This window comes from Lithobates pipiens, unplaced genomic scaffold (genome assembly GCF_037356315.1).
Source record: "Lithobates pipiens isolate NorthernLeopardFrog02 unplaced genomic scaffold, aLitPip1_a1.2 Scaffold_28, whole genome shotgun sequence".
NCBI classification, from domain to species: domain Eukaryota; kingdom Metazoa; phylum Chordata; class Amphibia; order Anura; family Ranidae; genus Lithobates; species Lithobates pipiens.
Window position 1 is genome coordinate 73,434,536 of NW_027507789.1, and position 18,825 is coordinate 73,453,360.

General features: G+C 40.8%; 1 protein-coding gene across 2 annotated transcripts in view; it reads left to right on the top strand.

Moving 5' to 3' along the window:
• The window catches only part of LOC143935487 (histone-lysine N-methyltransferase EZH1-like), a 598,044-nt gene that overhangs the window by 338,123 nt on the left and 241,096 nt on the right, over window positions 1-18,825 (top strand). The window lies entirely within an intron of this gene.

Consider the following 18,825-nt stretch of genomic DNA (forward strand, 5'->3'; position numbering starts at 1 on the left):
TGTGCACTGGTGCACAGTCATGTTGGAACAGGAAGGGGCCACCCCCAAACTGTTCTCACATAGTTGTCCAAAATGTCTTGGTGTACTAATGCCTTAAGAGTCCCCTTCACTGGAACTAAGACGCCAAGCCCAACCCTTGAAAAACAACCCCACACCATAATCCCCCCTCCACCAAATTAATTGGACCAGTGCACAAAGCAAGGTCCATAAATACCTGAATTAGTGAGTTTGGGGTGGAGGAATGTGACTGGTCAGCACAGAGTTCTGACCATAATCCAGTAGAACACGTTTAGGATGAATTAGTGTGGAGACTGCTAGCCAGGCTTTCTCGTCCAACATCAGTGCCTGACCTTACTCATTCATGTCTTCATGGACCTTTTTTTGTGCACTGTGGACAGCCTTCCCAGAAGAGCTGAAGCTGTTATAGCTACAAAGGGTGGGCCAAGGCAATATTGGACTCTACGGACTAAGGCTGGGGTGCTATTGAGGTTCATATGTGTGTAAAGGTAAGTGTCCTAATACTTTTGAAAAAATGTGTGTGTGTTCTTCACAGGGTAAAAAAAAAAAAAAAAAAGGCTCCTCAGCTGATGACTTCAGAAAACTCGTTAACTCTGTAACAGTTGTCCTTTAGCTGGTGGCATTTCTCCCCCCCTCCCCCAGTCTTTTGGAGAGCTGTTGGAGCTGGCGATTTAGACCTTCCCATATCCTAGCATAAATTGAAGCATTAATACACAGCTTAGAAGCTGCGCCCCAAAAAAAAATAGTCATCAGTATGGCTGGTTTTCCTGCAGCTAATTTTTTTCCCCCACCGACTTACCACGCCATGTTCTCCACTGAGCCTCTGTGTGGAGGCAGTAAACTTGAGGCACAGGGGTTTCCCTGATTACTGGCAATCTCATGCTTGGTGGGATAAAATTCAGGAAATTGCAGGAGAGGTACAGAAAGCACAGATCCACATAATGGATGAAGCAGAAGCAGGGAGATGGAAGCAGTGCAGGTCTTCAATGCAGCTTCATTTAAAGCAAGGAAAAGAGTGAGCAGCGCCTAGAGGCGATTCAGTTCACATTGTGCGCTATACAAGTATTTCATTCATTCATTCATCACAGTAGTGATGTCTATGAGGCTGAAGGTCTGAGAGTGCCTAGGCACTTGTACCAGGATGTTTTGAGTTCGTATTCAGGAGGAATTCAGGTCAAAAAGGTAAGTCAATCAGTGTACTGGTTTGGTACAGTTAACATTTCTAAATGCTCCATTTAACATAGCAAATGTTCATGTTTTGAGTTCAGGTCCACTTTAACTTTTTATGTCAAATGTCAACATTACCTAAAACATATGTCAAGGCAGGATAACAAAAAACTTATGATTAACAACACAGCATTTTTGTTGACTAGATAATGTCAGCCCTGCTCAGTGTATTTTGCTTAACTACTCAACCACTTCCACTCTGAGATCATTGCAACATAAAGGCTGTAGTTCAAGATGAGAACGAGTATGGCTCTTTGGAATAGCATAGGAAGTGTGCAGGGGACATAGAAAGGCTCAAAATTGCTGTCAAGATCAACAGGTGTTTTTGCACTTATTAACAAAATACTTCCAATGGTATAAAACAGCCCAAAAGTTGTCATATATAAGAGGCATTCATTGTTTACATGCACTTTAAATCCAAACTACCAAGACAGCATTTATATACAGTATTTTAATCAAAACTAGCTCATCAACTGCTTTCAGGAATCCTTCTCCCTTACATCTTGGCTTTCTCTAATGACTCGCAAGTCATTGACCTTTCTCTAGTAATTTGGAAAAGGAAACCTGAGCTGAGATAGATATACAGTGCATCCAACTGTGAATATTTATGTACCTGTGATTTTTTTTTTTTTTTAATAATATATTTGCAAAGATTTCAAACAAACTTTTTTTACCTTGTCATGGAATATTGTTTGTGGAATTTTGAGGAAAATAACCAATTTAATCCATTTCAAAATAAGGCTGTAATGTTAAATGTAGAAAAAATGAAGCGCTGTGAATATTTTCCGGATGCACTGTAGAGGCTTCCATTGCTCTCCTTCACATTAAGGTGCTAGGTGCTTATTTTTGGCTTCAGTCCTTAGTTACTGACCTGGAATCAATTATGTAGCCAGTGATATGCATACTGGCTGTGGGGTCATATGACAGACAATAAACTAGCATTTAGGTCAGCAGTGGCAGCCTACTTATTCTCTCTGGACAGGTTTCTTTTAGCCCATAAGATGGCTGTCTTGTCTGTATTTTACAGACAATGCATTGATATTGAATCAGACAGGTACAGAATCATATTAGGCTCTGCATATAAACAGTACAAAGAAAAAACTATTCTTGTCTATATTCAAGGATTGACCAAGTCAAAAAATTGCGGACTTTGTGGGCACATAATTGAGAGAGAGACTGAGTAAAAAAGTATAAATGTTATTACAACATAGTTAAAAAAACATATAAACAACATACAAACACCCTGTATGGGCACAGTTACCAGTTACCCAATAATGCAATTATAGAGGACTGGACCTACAGTACAAAGATTAATACTGTATCAAGGTAAAAGAAAAATATCTGATCCAGCAATGCCTCCAAAAACGTGCTCATCTACGCGTTTCACTAAAATATTAGCTTCCTCAGGACAGATACTGGGTAGGTGCTGGTATATTTAAAAAGACTTAAACACTTAAAAAGAGAGTACATGTGTGAGTATTCAATGTAGTATAGATTTATAGAAGTATGAATTATGATTGTTACAACATTTCTCCCGGAGGAGTACATATACACAGATACTAATTACATATAAACATAAACAAAACAACATGTATGCTTGCCTGGTAAATTTGTGGCTCAAGGTGTGGGAGAACTTGTCCAAACAAAAAAAAAAAAATGAAAAAACGAAATTGCATATGTGTGTCTAGAGTGTTGGGATACACATATATCATGTGGTATATAATGCATGGGAACAAAACCTTCAGAGATGCACCAAAAACATGATGGAACTGTTGGTCGCTGAGTACATGAAAAGTATTAAAGAGGTTGATGAAGAAATTATACAACTTTATGCCCAAAATCAATTATTATGTTCAAACCTATTGTATAACGTGAAGGATAAAGAATTAAGTGATCATCTTGAACAATTCAATTCTAACCTAATTAAAAACAAAGAGCAACAATTTTCAAGAGACAAAATTGCATTTGCAACACATCAATCATATAGATGGTCTCTTCTGAATTTAAGACGCTCTGGTGGCTGGCGTCAAGGGGCACAGCAACCTAGGACCCAGAATGAACAGGAATTTTGGGACTTAGATTACTCTAATGCCTCTAACGGCTCTCGATTCTCACAAGGTATGGCTAGATCTTGTGGAAGAAAATGCAATTTCCAAAACAAACCCTTTAATCGCGATAATGGACGTACACAAGGCGGTAAGAAAATACTTTGACGACTCGCACCCTTTGGGGTTCACAGGAACATACTAGATACAACCCCAATGAGAAAACCTTGGGTATGTTACATAGTTACATAGTTAGTCAGGTTGAAAAAAGACACAAAGTTCATCCAGTTCAGCCACAAAAATAAATAAATCAATATATAATATCATACAATCCCATATACCCAATTCTATACCCACAGTTGATCCAGAGGAAGGCAAAAAACCCTAGCAGAGCATGATCCAATTTGCTAAAGCAGGGGAAAAAATTCCTTCCTGATCCCCAAGAGGCAATCGGATTTTCCCAGGATCAACTTTACCTATACATGTTAGTACCTAGTTATGTTATGTTCTTAAAGCAATCTACTGAGCTCGCCAGAACCACCTCTGCAGGGAGTCTATTGCACATTTTCGCAGCTCTTACTGTGAAGAAACCTTTCCGTATTTAGAGATGAAATCTCTTTTCCTCTAGATGTAAAGAGTGCACCCTTGTCCTCTTTGTTGACTGTAAAGTGAATAACTCAACACCAAGTTCACTATATGGACCCGTTATATATTTGTACATGTTGATCATATCCCCCCTTAATCTCCTCTTATCAAGAGTGAATAAATTCAGCTCCTCTAATCTTTCCTCATAGCTGAGCTCCTCCATGCCTCTTATCAGTTTGATTTCTCTGCACTTTCTCCAGTTCCCCGATATCCGATATGTCTGCTCATAAATGCTCTGCTCAGGTAGTTGAACACAATATGTGGATGTGGGGAAGAATGGCCGGATGTCAGGTGGAGGAGTCTTCACCCAGACAGAGTTTTACCAACGTCCGCAGACTGGTGGCCTGGCATTGCCACCTGATGCGGACCAGGTTGAAGGACTCCTGTTCGTCTTTATTGCTGATGAAGCATTCAGTCTGGGTGAGCACCTGATGAGGCCATTCCCCAAGAGGACCCTCATCCCGGAGAGGAGGGTTTTTAACTACCGGCTGGCCAGAGCGAGACGAGTCATTGAGAATACCTTTGGGATAATGGCCAGCCGATTCTGCCTGTTTCTGACAGCAATCCATATGGCAAACTACAAAATCAACCACATCATCTTATACTGCTGCACATTGCACAGTTTTTTAAGGAAAAATGCTCAAAATTATATTGCCTCAGTTGGGCCAGAGGCCGGACTTCCTCAGAATCCCCTGACAGGCCTGGATACTGGCCATCCTTGCTTGGCACCCAAAAGCGCCCGTGAAGTTCGGCAGAAATATGTAAATTATTTTACGGGTAGGGGGGCCATTTAAAAAAAAAAAAAATCTCATAAAATCTTGACTTTTCTTTTATTGCTTGTGTTTGTTTTTGGCTGTCTCCTAGGTTCCCCTAGTGCACCTAGTAGTGCTAAGTGCATTTCCTTTAGTAAATAAGCCCCATTGTCACTGTAAACACAAAATTACTTCAAAAACTGGTATTGAACATTGAAAGAAGAAGCCACACCTTGTTGATTATCAAAGTTTTTACTCTGTGCACATTCACATATACGTTATAAGATTTTGATGTCATTTTTTTTTCTCAAGTTTTTTACAATGTTTTTTGGTATGGACATGCATGTTTATAAACATAACATACAAAACTCTGGAACTTACCAAGTTCAATGTAGAAAAACTGAAGGCAATTGCAGACATAGTGTCAAAAATGTCTTGATATTGCCTTCATCAGATGGGGTGATGTCACCCATGTAAAAAGTAAAATTTTGAAGATGCACATAATTTGGGAGTCAAAATGGGTATTTCCCTCCTGATCCCATGCCTAATGTCAACATGTGCTATCTCCCATCATGGAGGGATCAATGGACGTGTTTTGGGGGTGCAACCCCTTCCTCTCACCTACTAGAGTTACGAGGAAAGGGTTGCACGCACAAAACGTGTACATTGATATCCCCTGATGGCAGATAGCACATGTTGACACGGTGTGTGCATCCTCTTCAAATTGTGGCTTTTAAAATGTCAAAAAAAAGTTTTTGTAAAGTCCAGCAAATGTAAAAATTGGGCATTTGGAATAAATTCAGCTTCTACCCAACACATCAATCATGTTCTTCATTTGCTGTTCCATAACATTGAGTTTCTTCCTTATGATTACCATTCCGCCATGATGTCGTTATTTAGCCTTTGTGTACTGTCACTTGTGAAATGTTCCGCTTGCTCTTCAACAACCAGCACATCATCTACAAATTTGAGTAAAAACATGTATTATAAATATGCAGGTATACATATATTATCTGAAGCTGGGGTGTCAGACTCTCACCTGTTGTGGTGACAATCCCACGACTTCCTCCACCTCTCCTTCCTCCAGATCCTCTGGGTTGTGGTGGTGTTCTGTGTTCCCCTTCTTTATCAGGTGGGGGGTTCCTGGTGTCCTCTAAGTGGTGTCTGCCGAGTCTTTTCTCCCCTATGAGAATGAAACAAAAGGTATACTTAGCACACAGATATTTGAGTCCAGAAATAGGAATATGAAACATTGCTGGGAAGTGGGGTACAATTGTCTGTTTTGGTCAGAGTTCCAAGCTGAAGACATGATTTTTTTTTTTTACCTTACCCAAGCTGGAATACTTACTTTTTTCTGTCAATTTTCACACATGGCAACACCCCAAGTATCCACTGGAGCACCTGTGTGGGACACCTTAAAAAGTTTGTTCTTATGTCCCACACTAGTGCTCCTGAGTCCGGATGTGTAAACAGAAGCTGAGTATCCTCTCCTTACATTACACTGAATCAAGCTTGCATTTCATTCTAGTTACAAATACATCTAGGCCTCAATCTACAAAACTTATTTTTAGACAAGTAGGCATGGCCAAATGTATTTAACCTGTATCTGCCCAAAACATCGTCCACAATATTATTGTGGTAACTTGGCACACAAAAAAAATATATATATATTTATGGAGATCACTAGAAAATAATTTTTCAATAATCCAAAAAAAAGGAGATCTTGATTAAAAAGAAATATAAAAAATAATTCTAAACATTTTTTATGGAGATTGGGCTTTTAAAAATTAAAAGATTATTCATGAGAAATAATCAAGAAATAAGTTTGTGAGAACTCTGTGTGAATATCAGCAGACAAACGACTATTCTAGCATTATAAAGAACAAAAGAATGCGCTGCATTAAAAGATCACAGAATTTGCTGCGTGAGGAATGTGCTATCTCCATTACGAGCGCTAGTTTTACCACACCGAGCGCTTCCGTCTCGTACTTCAGAGCATGTGTCGTTTTTGGTACGTCGGAACAGCATACAGTCTAGAGTTTTTTCCAATAGAAATTGGTTCCATCAGAAAAATATAGAACATGTTCTCTTTCTAGGTCCTTCAGAATTGTCAACGTAAAAAGTCTGATGGGGCATACACATGATTGGAATATACGATGAAAAGCTTCCGTCTGACTTTTTCTGTCAGACATTTCGTTCGTGTTTACACGGCATAACTTGCCCAGTAGACAATGTACAAATGCTTAAAGATCCAAAACATTTGATTTATTGTTAAAATCCTCTTTTTCCTTGGTAGGGGTCACTACTCAGCCTGCAGTCGCTGCAATAGCCATCTGTCAGTCCCTAAAGGACCAGTTTAGACAGGCCCTTAAAGAGGTCCCTGCACAACAGGCCCGTGATTTGTCTGAACTACTTCAGTGAATGTACCAGGATCTTTCATCTGAGTGTTCTCGTCTGAGGATTGGTCCGTGTGGCCAGCATGGGGCTCAGTGCACGCCTATGCAGTTTGCTTTTGATCTGTTTCTGCAGTGCTTTTTGCTGTGCGTTTTGATTTTTGAGCACATGATTTTGCTGTGATTTGCATTTTATTTTCTTTTTTTTTTTTTGGTCAATTTGTTGTTGGTCAGAACAAAAAACACAGGTTGCTGTAGGGGCGCATTGCATGCTTTTCTGCAGCTTCTCCATTGAAGTGTATTGAACAGGAGAGGCACTGTTTTGCGTTAAAGAGGGAGTCCCTGACCTTTTCCAAATACACTGTGGCTGGGGAGAGCATAAATGTGAACGTGTCTCATGAGAAGCCATGGCTAGGTGAACTGTGGTGCATCTCTGCAAGAGACACCAGAGGGCACATGGATGTGGACCAGGCCTAAGCCACGTACACACGGTCGGAGATTTTGCCAACCAAATCCGTCGGATTTTGCCCGTCGGATTTAGTCCGACGGATTGTGTCCGAAACTGTTGCATACACACGGTCGGGCCAAGTTGGCGAAAAATCCGATCTTTCAGAACGTGATGACGCAATTTCGTTACGATGGGACTACATTCAGGCTAGTAGCCAATAGCTTTGATGTAGGAATTTGATCTGAGCATGCGTGGCACTTGGTCCGATCAAAATGCTCTACACATGATCGGATTAGGTCCGTCCGGCCCAGTTGGTCAGGAAATATTTCCAACGTGTTGGAAATTTGGATCGGACGGAAATTCGGACGGAATCAGTCCGATGCATACCACACACAGTCTGATTATCTGACGACGCGGTCCGATAAGACTCATTCCGACAGATTCTCCGACCGTGTGTACAAGGGCTAAGACTTTTATTAACATAATGGTGTTGAGAAGGCTAGGGTTGGCCCTTTTCGGTATGGGGAGGAGCGGATAGTCGCTACTGTAAGGGGTTCATGTTTGTTACTGTAGAACTGTGAAGGTAATATTTACAGTGGCGATTGTTTGCTCTTTTTGTGCTATAGAGGGATCATTTTGTTTTTTTTAGCCCCATTGTGTTACTGGCCGATTAATCCATTGAGAAAATAGTAGTCGATTCGTTTCATAATCAATTAGTTGTCCATTGATCAATTAGTTGTTTCAGCCTTAGTATGAATCTTTCTTTGTAAACTACTAACTGTGAATTGTGAGCTTTGTAATTAGACCTGTAAACACTGGCTATATTGTAACTGCTACAAATCATATTGAAATTAGGTGTGCCTCAGTTGACTGCCTCCTGTACTACAAGCACTCATAGGGTTCTGATTATCCAAGTTTGTGCTAATCATTCTTGAGATAACCAAAGTAATATCCCTTCTTTAAAGTGGTTGTAAACCCTTACAAACCACTTTGACCTACAGGTAAGCCTAGATTAAGGCTTACCTGTAGGTCCAAGAAATATCTCCTAAACCTATACGGTTTAGGAGATATTTACCTGAAGACAGCCACCGCTGTCTATGGTGCATGCGCCATTGACAGCGGCGCGCAGGCGCACTGGGTAAGCCGCAGATTGCGGCGATATGCCGCGAGTGTTGGCTCCCGTGCACATGCGCGGGAATGACGTCATCGCTGCTGCGGCGAATCACAGCACCAAGAAAATCAACCTTCAGAACTACAGGGTTCAGCGACGATTTCGCTGGCTCCTGTGTCAGGTAAGTGACACATAATGGACTACTATGCCACGCATAGTAGTCCATTATGCTTTACCTTTGCAGGGAATCAAAGAGGAAGTAAACCCTGATGGGTTTACTTCCTCTTTAAGCCTTTCTTTTAAAATACTTCAGAAAAGTCCATGGGGGGGATTGAACTATTGAGTTTGGAAAATCTCCAGGCTAATTTTTTTAAAGAGTATAGTCAGGACATGGAATTGTTCTGACAAGTAATGAAAAAAAAGCAGCATTGACAGGGGCGGTACCTGTCAACCCAGTTTTTGGGCAGAGAGTAGCTACCTCTGGAGAAAAGGCAACTTATAAAAAGGTTGGGGAATCAGTTCAAGGTCCTTTGTAAATATTGGGATTGGGATCGCTGAACTGGAAAGAGGTATTCTAAAAGAGGTACTTTTAAGCCAAAAGCTTGGGAACAAAAGAAAGAAATACTTGGAGTGAATGGATGGTAGAATAAAAAACAACTCCAATTGATGCTGAGCAGTAGGGACAAGCAGGGACAGCCACTAGACCAACATCCCCAGAGTAGTGATGAACAGGGGGACGATGAGGAATTGTCAGGATTGGGGCCTTATACAATCGCCCTATCCTTATTGGCAAGATACTCCAGAAGCTGATGATAGGAATTGTCATCTATCAACAAATGACAAAACTTTAAGCCATTTTTTTTTTAAAATACTTCTGAAAAGTCCACAGGGTAGATTGAACTATTATAGTTTGTAAAATCTCCAGGCTAATTTTTTTGAAGGACTATGGTCAGAACAGGGACCGTGAGGAGTAGTACAATAGCAGCCCTGCTCAGGCCGTGTACAATAATTGGGATGCGGGGGCCGGTTATAGTGATAAAGGTGCAAACAATAACCGCTCTGAAAGTAAAGCGCAGGTTTCTCTGGATGCAGAGCCCGCCAAAAAATTGTTCTAATAAGTAGTAAAAAAAAAAAAAAAAGCTGCAGTGGTGACAGGGGCGATACCTGTCAACCCAGTCATGGTCCAGAAGGTCACTACCTCTGGAGGATCAACCTATAAAAGGTTGGGAAATCAGGGCAGGCTCCAAGCGTCCGTAAGGATGGGTTAACTATGGGCCCTAGGATATTCGTATAAGAGGGTATTATCCACACTTGTATTTAGTTTACAAATTCACGCTGACATGGATGTGTTTAATTTCATGAAAGAACGGCACATCAATATAGAAGAGGTTTTCCAACAAGCTCCTAGCCCCAACCTTGACCTAGAAAGAGGTTTTAAACAACTTCAATTTGATATGGAGAAGCAAATTAGGTTATGGTGGGATGTTACTTCTTTTGATATGTACATAGGTCAGAATTTGACCCCTAGGAGACTTAGGTGGGATATCAGCCCTAATGAGGGTTCTGAGGATTTACAATTGCTGGATGAGTGGTACCAATTTTTCAATGGCTGTGAGCAAAAACTGATGCAATTAATGGTCAGGAAACGACAAGCCAAAGCTGCGACTTTGGAAAAGAAGATCGCAGATCTTAAAGAAAAGATGGAGCCATTCAAAGCCAGCAATGAATATATGCAAAGAGCAAAGAATTTACAGATCCATTTAGCTAAATATGATCCTGAGATCCAAAATAAGAAAACCAAAAAATATCAGAGATGTTAAAGATTATGAACAAAATAAAGTCTACAAATGGCAGGAGACTCTATTGTCTACACCAGGATCTGAAGTATCAGTAGATAGAGAACAGGTTCCAGCACCAGTGGTCAAAGTACCCAAAGTGCAAGCCAGCACCCCTAAAAAAATCATTAAAACGTCTGTACCCCCAAAAACCAATTACCCCCCCCTTCCAATCCCTATCCTTACCCTCCCCCTTACCCGTTACAGACCTACAATAGATATGGTCCTTTGGACAACAGGCCCCAAGGTTATAGTTATTATGATTATAATCGGAGCCAGTATCCTCCCAGACCCCCTAGAGGAACTTTTAGAGGGAATTTCGGGGGAGGGCTGGCCCCTATCATAATCAACATCAGGGGGGGAATGGAGAGGATGGAATGAACCTTACTGTATCCAACCCAATTCATCCCACTCTTCCAAAGATCAGGTAGAAAGAGACGAAGAGGGAGAAAGAAAAAGGAAAAGAGACAAGTATAGCATGGCATTTTTAATCTAACAGATATAGTTTTTAGTAAACAGGAAATGGAGGTTTTGAATCAAGGATTAAAATATGCTCCCAATAAAAATGTTGATAAATTTGAGGTATTTGTGGACATCGAAAAATATATTAGGAAACTAAATATTAAGAAACATTTTGCAAACAATATGAGTGGTAGCTCTATTCCATTGAGGACTGATTGTCCTTATATCCATAGTGGATTGAGGAACAATTCAGTCTTCAACCCTAAAAAGAGCACAAACCATCATATTGAAGTTTTTAAAAATATGGTACAGAGTGAAGTTAGAGATATGGAAGTTAAAAAGTCTGATTCCAGTTATAGAATTTGGGAGGGAATTAAATCCTTAAAAGAAAATAAACAAATAGTTATAAGACCAGCTTATAAAGGAGGTGGGCTGGTGATAATGTCGCGTGAATATTATTATCAAGAGATGGGAAGACTTTTGGAAGATTCAACCACCTATTTGAAAACCACCTACGCAAAAATTAAAAAATGAACTTAGTAATTGGGTGGGAGAAGGAAAAAATAAACAAATTTTAAATTAGAAAGAAGCTGAGTATCTCATCCCAAATGCTCCTAAGATTCCGGTGATGTATATATCACCCAAAGTACATAAGAATAAAGATTCTCCTACAGGCCGACCAATAATTAGTGGGATAGATTCCCTTTTTTCTAGATTGGGGGAATATCTAGATGTTTTTTTTTAAACCACTAGTTCCCCAAAGTCCTTCATATCTTAAGGATAGTAGAGACTTTATAATCTCTCTTCAAGGATTGGTTGCTGCAGAGGCTATCATTATGATAACCGGGGATATTGAATCCCTTTATACAAATATACAACATAATGATGCACTGGATGCACTTAGATGGGCATTGAACAAAGAGTCTAAAATTAAAAAAATTACAAATTCATTTTCTAATAAAAGGGTTTAAGCTGGCTATGAATAATAACTTTTTCTGGGCAAATAATGATTTCTATAACCAGATAGGGGGAGTAGCCATGGGGGCACATTATGCTCCTAGTGTAGAAAATATTGTACTTAATAAATGGGAATCTGAGAATATTTTCCATAACAGGAGTGGTTCTTTGGTGTTCTATAAAAGATACATCGATGATGTAATTCTGTTTTGGCAAGGTGACGAAACCAGTTTTGCTTCATTTTTGGGAACAATAAATAGGAATAAATATGGTTTAAAATTTACAGCGGAACTAAGCATGGAAGAAGTAAATTATTTGGACCTCACCATCACGAAAAAAAATGGTGGGTTCCAAACTAAAACTTCTTTAAGACCACTGATAGGAATGGCTATGTGCCTACGCACAGTTGCCATCACCCTCAGTGGATTGGAGCAGTCCCCAAGGGGCAATATATGAGACTCAAGCGAAACTGTGCGAGCGAAGATGATTTTTATACACAGAAAAAGGGTACAGTTCTGAGACCTTAAGTAGAGATTTAAATAAGGTGGTTAAGATGGAAAGACAATCTTTATTAGTTCCTAAGCCCAAATCCAAATTCAAGGGTGAATTAGCTTTTGTAACAGGGTTTAATAGACAATTCAGACAAGTAGAAACTATTTTCAAAAAATATTGGCCTATCCTATTGAAAGATAAAGATCTTGCATCTACAATTCCACATAAACCCAGATTTATCTATAGGAGGGCCCCAGGCCTGAGAAATCGTATAGCCCGGAATGTACCAGATCCCCAGAGGAAGTTACCAGATGTCGTGCGTGTAGAGTCACTAGGGGACCGGGGACACCGAAAAAGTTTTCAATTTTGTGTCATGTGTGACAAAGGATGAATTTAAGATCAAACCTCTCATTACCTGTAATTCAGATCATGTGACATATGTACTAGAATGTCCGTGCTCTATGCAATATGTAGGCCGTACAACTAGACAACTAAAAATTAGAATCAATGAACATCTGGCAAATATAAAAAAAGGTTTTCCTAACCATAGTGTGTCGAGACACTTCAAGCAATACCATAACAGTGATCCTTCATTGTGTAGGTTTTATGGCATTGACAAAGTCACAAGACACTGGAGAGGGACACACATGAGAAGAGAAATTTCAAAAAATGAAACAAAATGGATTTATAAATTACAAACGTTACAACCATTGGGAATGAATATCGAACTCGATCTCAACTGTTTTTTGTCCAATGATTAATGGATTGGAGATGGTTTAGACTTCCTCCCTGTTCTCCCCCTTTTTTCTTTAGTTCTATGGATGGAGGTTTTCCTCCATTTCCCTCCCTCTTTCTTTCTCCTTGTCATGAGGGGAATTGTTTGTGTATATTTTATATATATATATATATATATATATATATATATATATTTTATACCTACGTTTTTTGTTTTTTTTATGCCTCCTTCCCCTCTTTTTATTTATGATCTTTTTATGTAATATTTTTTATCTATTAAGTAGGACTGGTTTGAGTAGCTGTTAGTGGAACATCCCGCTCTTGCCTTTATATTTATTTTTATATAGTTCCTTTATTGAGGTCTATGCATTTTTTCCTATGTAGGTTGATTGCTGGCTGTTAGGGGTGGGGTATGGAGAATATTTTTTCTCCCCCCCCCCCCTTTGTTTTCTCTCTGTTGAGTGATACATTTTGTTTTATTACGAACAACCCCCTTTTTTTTCTTGTATAGTTTTTTTATAATGAGGTATGGGGTACAGGGTATCGCGAGAATTTAAGGATTGGGTAATGCAATTAATTGGACAAGAATTGTATTATTTATATTCTGAGTATTTTAGTTAAGTAATTATGTATGATGCCTATATTTAGAATTGATGTTTGTATCTTATCAATTTATTGGTACCAACATGTTTTTTGCTGGAACTCTGCTCTTTTTGTGATATTATTTTATATTATTATTTTATATTTTTTTATGAATTTTCACATTTAATGTTGTATCAATTGTATCAAAAATTATGTGTGTTAAATCTTGTTTAAGTATGGAGAGGAATGGTAGTAATTGAAGTGCATGTCCGTGTTCGCTGTCTGAGCGGCACTGAGGCTGCGCACCACCTGCCTTCTCTATTGGCCCCAGCCTTGTAAAGATACGTTAAAAGCAGTGATCGTTAGTGACCAGGTACGCTTCCTGAAGACGTTAACAACGAAACGTACGTCGGAGCGGTACCTGGTCACGCCTCTGACGCCAATTCCGGCTATCTGGTTGTCGGTCTGATGGCCTGGAACGCACGCCACACCAGCCATTGCGGAAGGGATTCACTTATCGATCGGAGTGTGCATTTTGAAGGCTAGCAGCCCCAGTGCCGGGTCAGGCATACGACAATGTAAGGAGCCATTTGGCTGTTTGTTTTATTTTTTTTATTAACCACTTTCAGACCGGACCAATTTGCTGGTCAAAGACCAGACCACTTTTTGCGATTCGGCACTGCGTCGCTTTAACTGACAATTGCGCGGTCGTGCGACGGGGCTCCCAAACAAAATTTGACGTCCTTTTTTTCCCACAAATAGAGCTTTCTTTTGGTGGTATTTGATCACCCCTGCGGTTTTTATTTTTTGCGCTATAAACAAAAATAGAGCGACAATTTTTTACTAGTAATGGCGGCGATCAGCGATTTTTATTGTGACTGCGACATTGTGGGGGACCCATCGGATATTTTTGACACATTTTTGGGACCATTGTCATTTATACAGTAATCACTGCTATATAAATGCAGTGATTCCTGTGTAAATGACACTGGCAGTGAAGGGGTTAACCAGGGGGTGGCAGTGTAGGGGTTAAGTGTTCCTAGGGGTGTGTTACTAACTGTGGGGGGGTTGGGCTTTCATTTAGTGAACACTGATCTCTGCTCCAATCACATGGAGCAGAGATCAGCGTCACTAGTTGCTAGGTAGAATGGAGAAATGCTGTTTACTCGGCATTTGCTCCATTCGGCCGCTCCGTGAGACGATCGCGGGGATGCCCGCGGCGATCGAGTCTGCGGGTCCCGCGACCGGACTCACGGGGGTCCCGACCAGCGCGGGAGCGCGCCGCCGGCGGCGCGCTCCCGATGGCAGGGCGGTATTGAATATTGGACGTACCTGTACACCAATATGCCTGCCCGTGCCATTCTGTCGACGTACATCGTCGTGCGCTGGTCAGGAAGTGGTTAAAATCAGTATTACACTATGGATCTTTTTGTGCTCTTTTATATATACCGCCTGAGTTTGTGAAGGGGGACGTACTATCCTGTGTTACTTTTACCAGCATTCATATGAACAGGCATCCACCTGTACAGGCGCTGTTTGACTTACTTTTTAATTAAAGTGGTCAAACAAATCTGGTAAGCAGTTTGGGTTTGTATTTTCACGAGTGGTGTGGTGCTGTTTCTCGGTGGAGGGAGTCGTAAGCCCTTTGGATTTGCTGCTATACCACAGTTTACAAGATTGTTTTTTTGCACGTGGTGTATCTGAGAATATTCACCAAGGAAGCTGCAAAGACACTTATATTGGGACTTTTTTTGATTGAATGTCAATTAGTCCATGGTGCAATTTATATTTTTTCTATGGTCACTGGATCACGATTAGAAAATATATTGATTATTGATGTCACTTTTTATTGTTAATTTTGAGTATTGTTTCCTCTTAAGCAATTACATTAGTAATCTATTTAGAGCACCCCTAAATTATTGTCACTATTCGTGATTGGGATTGTTGGACGGGGAAGAGAGGTTAAACTTAGGTTAAACTTAATGTATGGGATGATCTGTACCCTGCTCATCACACAAAGATGACATGGCCATATGACTTCAATTGCCCAGTCAGATAGAGGAGATAACAGAGCAACGGATTTGGGTATGTCTGAATTCAGGGGGACAGCCTCCACACCTAAGGTATGTATCAACAATGTTCCATCCTTGATGTTTCTGCAAGAATAAATCCCTGGAAGGTAAGCGTTTGTTTTTAAAAAATTGCCCCCATACAGGCAGAGAAGGGGCTAATGAAATGGGATGGATTTCTGAAAGAATTTCAACCTTACCAAACAGATTTTATGAGTTTAAGAAGTACAGGTTATTATAGAAAACATGCTGATATGTGTGATGTCTAGAGTTCGTCTTTAACCACTTGCCGCCCGCCCTATAGGCAATTGACGGCTGCAAAGTGGTTGCATAATCCTGACCGGACGTCATATGACGTGATCAGGATTATGAGCCGCTGTGCGCCCCCGGGGGCGCGCATCGCGGCGATCGTTGTTGCGGGGTGTCAGTCTGACACCCGGCAACTACGATGTCTTACCACGTGATCAGCCGTGTCCAATCACGGCTGATCACAGTGTAAATGGGAAGAGCCGGTGATCGCCTTTCCCTCACTCGCGTCTGTCAGACGCGAGTAGAGGAGAGCCGATCGGCTGCTCCTCTGACAGGGGGGGTCTGTGCTGATCGATTATCAGCACAGCCCCCCCGAGGATGCCCACACTGGACCACCAGGGATGCCACCAGACCACCAGGGAAAAGGTAATCCTCCCTAGACCACCAGGGATGCCAGTCAGCACAATGGGTGCCAATCAGTGCCCATAATGGATGCCAATCAGTGCCCACAATGGGCATCACTGATTGGCATGCATTATTGTTTGGCACTGATTGGCACCCATTACTATAGTATAACACCAATGCCGTCTATGAGTGCCCACCTGTGCCGCCTATGAGTGCCCACCTGTGCCGCCTATGAGTGCCCACATGTGCCGCCTATGAGTGCCCACCTGTGCCGCCTATGAGTGCCCACCTGTGCCGCCTATCAGTGCCCACCTGTGCCGCCTATCAGTGCCCACCTGTGCCGCCCACCTGTGCCGCCCATCCGTGCCAGCTATCAGTGCCAATTTGTGCCACCTATCAGTGTCCGTCCGTGTCGCCCATCCGTGTCGCCCATCAGTGCCGCCTATCAGTGCCACTTCATTGGTACCACATTGGTGCCCATCAGTGCCGCCTTATCAGTGCCCATCAGTGTAGCCCCATCAGTGCCCATCAGTGAAGGAGAAAACATACTTATTTACAAAGTTTTGAAACTGAAACAAAAAAAAAACATTTTTTTTTTTCAAAATTTTCGGTATTTTTTTATTTATAGCACAAAAAATAAAAACCGTAGAGGTGATCAAATACCACCAAAAGAAAGCTCTATTTGTGGGAAAAAAATGATAAAAATTTCATTTGGGTACAGTGTAGCATGACCGCGCAATTGTCATTCAAAGTGCGACAGCGCTGAAAGCTCAAAATTGGTCTGGGCAGGAAGGTGTTGATGTGGTTAACCTAGATAAGTGTGTGTGTGTAATATGCAATATATGTCATGTCGTGTGATGTTTGTCTCAGCTGCTGACAGCCCACACAAATGACCCCCCCTTCTTTCTCACAAGATCTGTGAGAGTGTAAAGCGAACTGTTTTGACATGCAAATTACCTGAGCCAAGATAATTATCTGTTTGTTTTCCAGAGAGACAGTTCTGCAAGAAGTTTGTTGTGAGGTATTATGATTTGCTAATTTTTTTCTCACCATGGTGAATACATTTTTTGGGGGGAAATTATTGGTATAACATAAAACAAAAATCCACGTGGTATTAATATGTAATAAGTAATGCACATTAATAATAAGTTGAGCTCAACAATTTTTGGTATTAAAAAAATAAATGACTAAATAAGGTACACTGTTTATGTAATGTACTGTATATTTGTGTTTCATATGCTAATGTCTTGTTACGGGTATATAACCATTGGTTTATTTTGTAAACTAACATTTTATTGGTGTTTTATCCCTCTGATTTGATAATTGGGTTTCATGGCTTTCAGAACAAAAGTATATCACAGCCTCCATAGACCTTTTTATTAAATTTTTCCTGGTTTCAGCACCATTATCTAGTTGGTGCTTCTATTTGTCAGCCCATTCAGCTGTGTTTTTGACAACCTAAGTGTGGGTTGTATGTTCTGATCCAATTCTCAAAAAATCAGTAGCTATGCTGACTTTTGTGTATGTAGACTTGTCTAAGCCCTTGAACACACGGTTGGAGATCCTGACAACCAAATCCGTCGGATTTTGTCCGAAACTGTTGCATACACACGGTCGGACAAAGTTGTCAGAAAATCCGACGTGATTACATTATTTTGTTACGATGGGACTACGTTCCCGCTAGTAGCCAATAGCTTTGGTGTAGGAATTTGATCGGAGCATGCGTGGCACTTTGTCTGATCGGAATTCTTTACACATGATCGGAGTATGTCCGATCGGAGCATTTTGTCTGAAAATTTTACCAGCAAGTTGGAAAAGTTAGTCCGTTGGATACTCCAACGGAAACAGTCCGATGCAGACCACACACAGTCGGAATATCTGACAAAACGGTCCGATCGGACACATTCCATCAGAATCTCCGACCGTGTGTACAAGGGCTAAGACTGCTTAAACCCCCCCTGCGGTTATTGTAATTAGTTAATGTAACAACACCCCAAGTATGAAAGGGGTTAAAGCCGTTTAGGACATTCCATTTCCGAACACAAAGGCAACTACCAAACACTCCAATCAGCCAAACAAGGAACCCATACGAATGATTCTTCCCTAGGGACGAGACAAGGCTCTGTACGGAGGGTCAAACAGTAATCAGGCTCTTTATTGAAACAAATGCAGGCTCTTTTTATACACTTGAGAATACTGCAGGCGCCACATGAACAATGACCCGGATCCACCCACAACATCACACAATGGTTACATAACAAACCCCCAATACACATTATTCTGAGTGTCAATACCTCCCCTAGTGGACAGCAGGTGAATTCATTAGCACACATAATAATAGGTGAAGGGAAAACTGCCTCAGACAAGATTAACAGGATTTACTTATCCAGACAAAAGAAA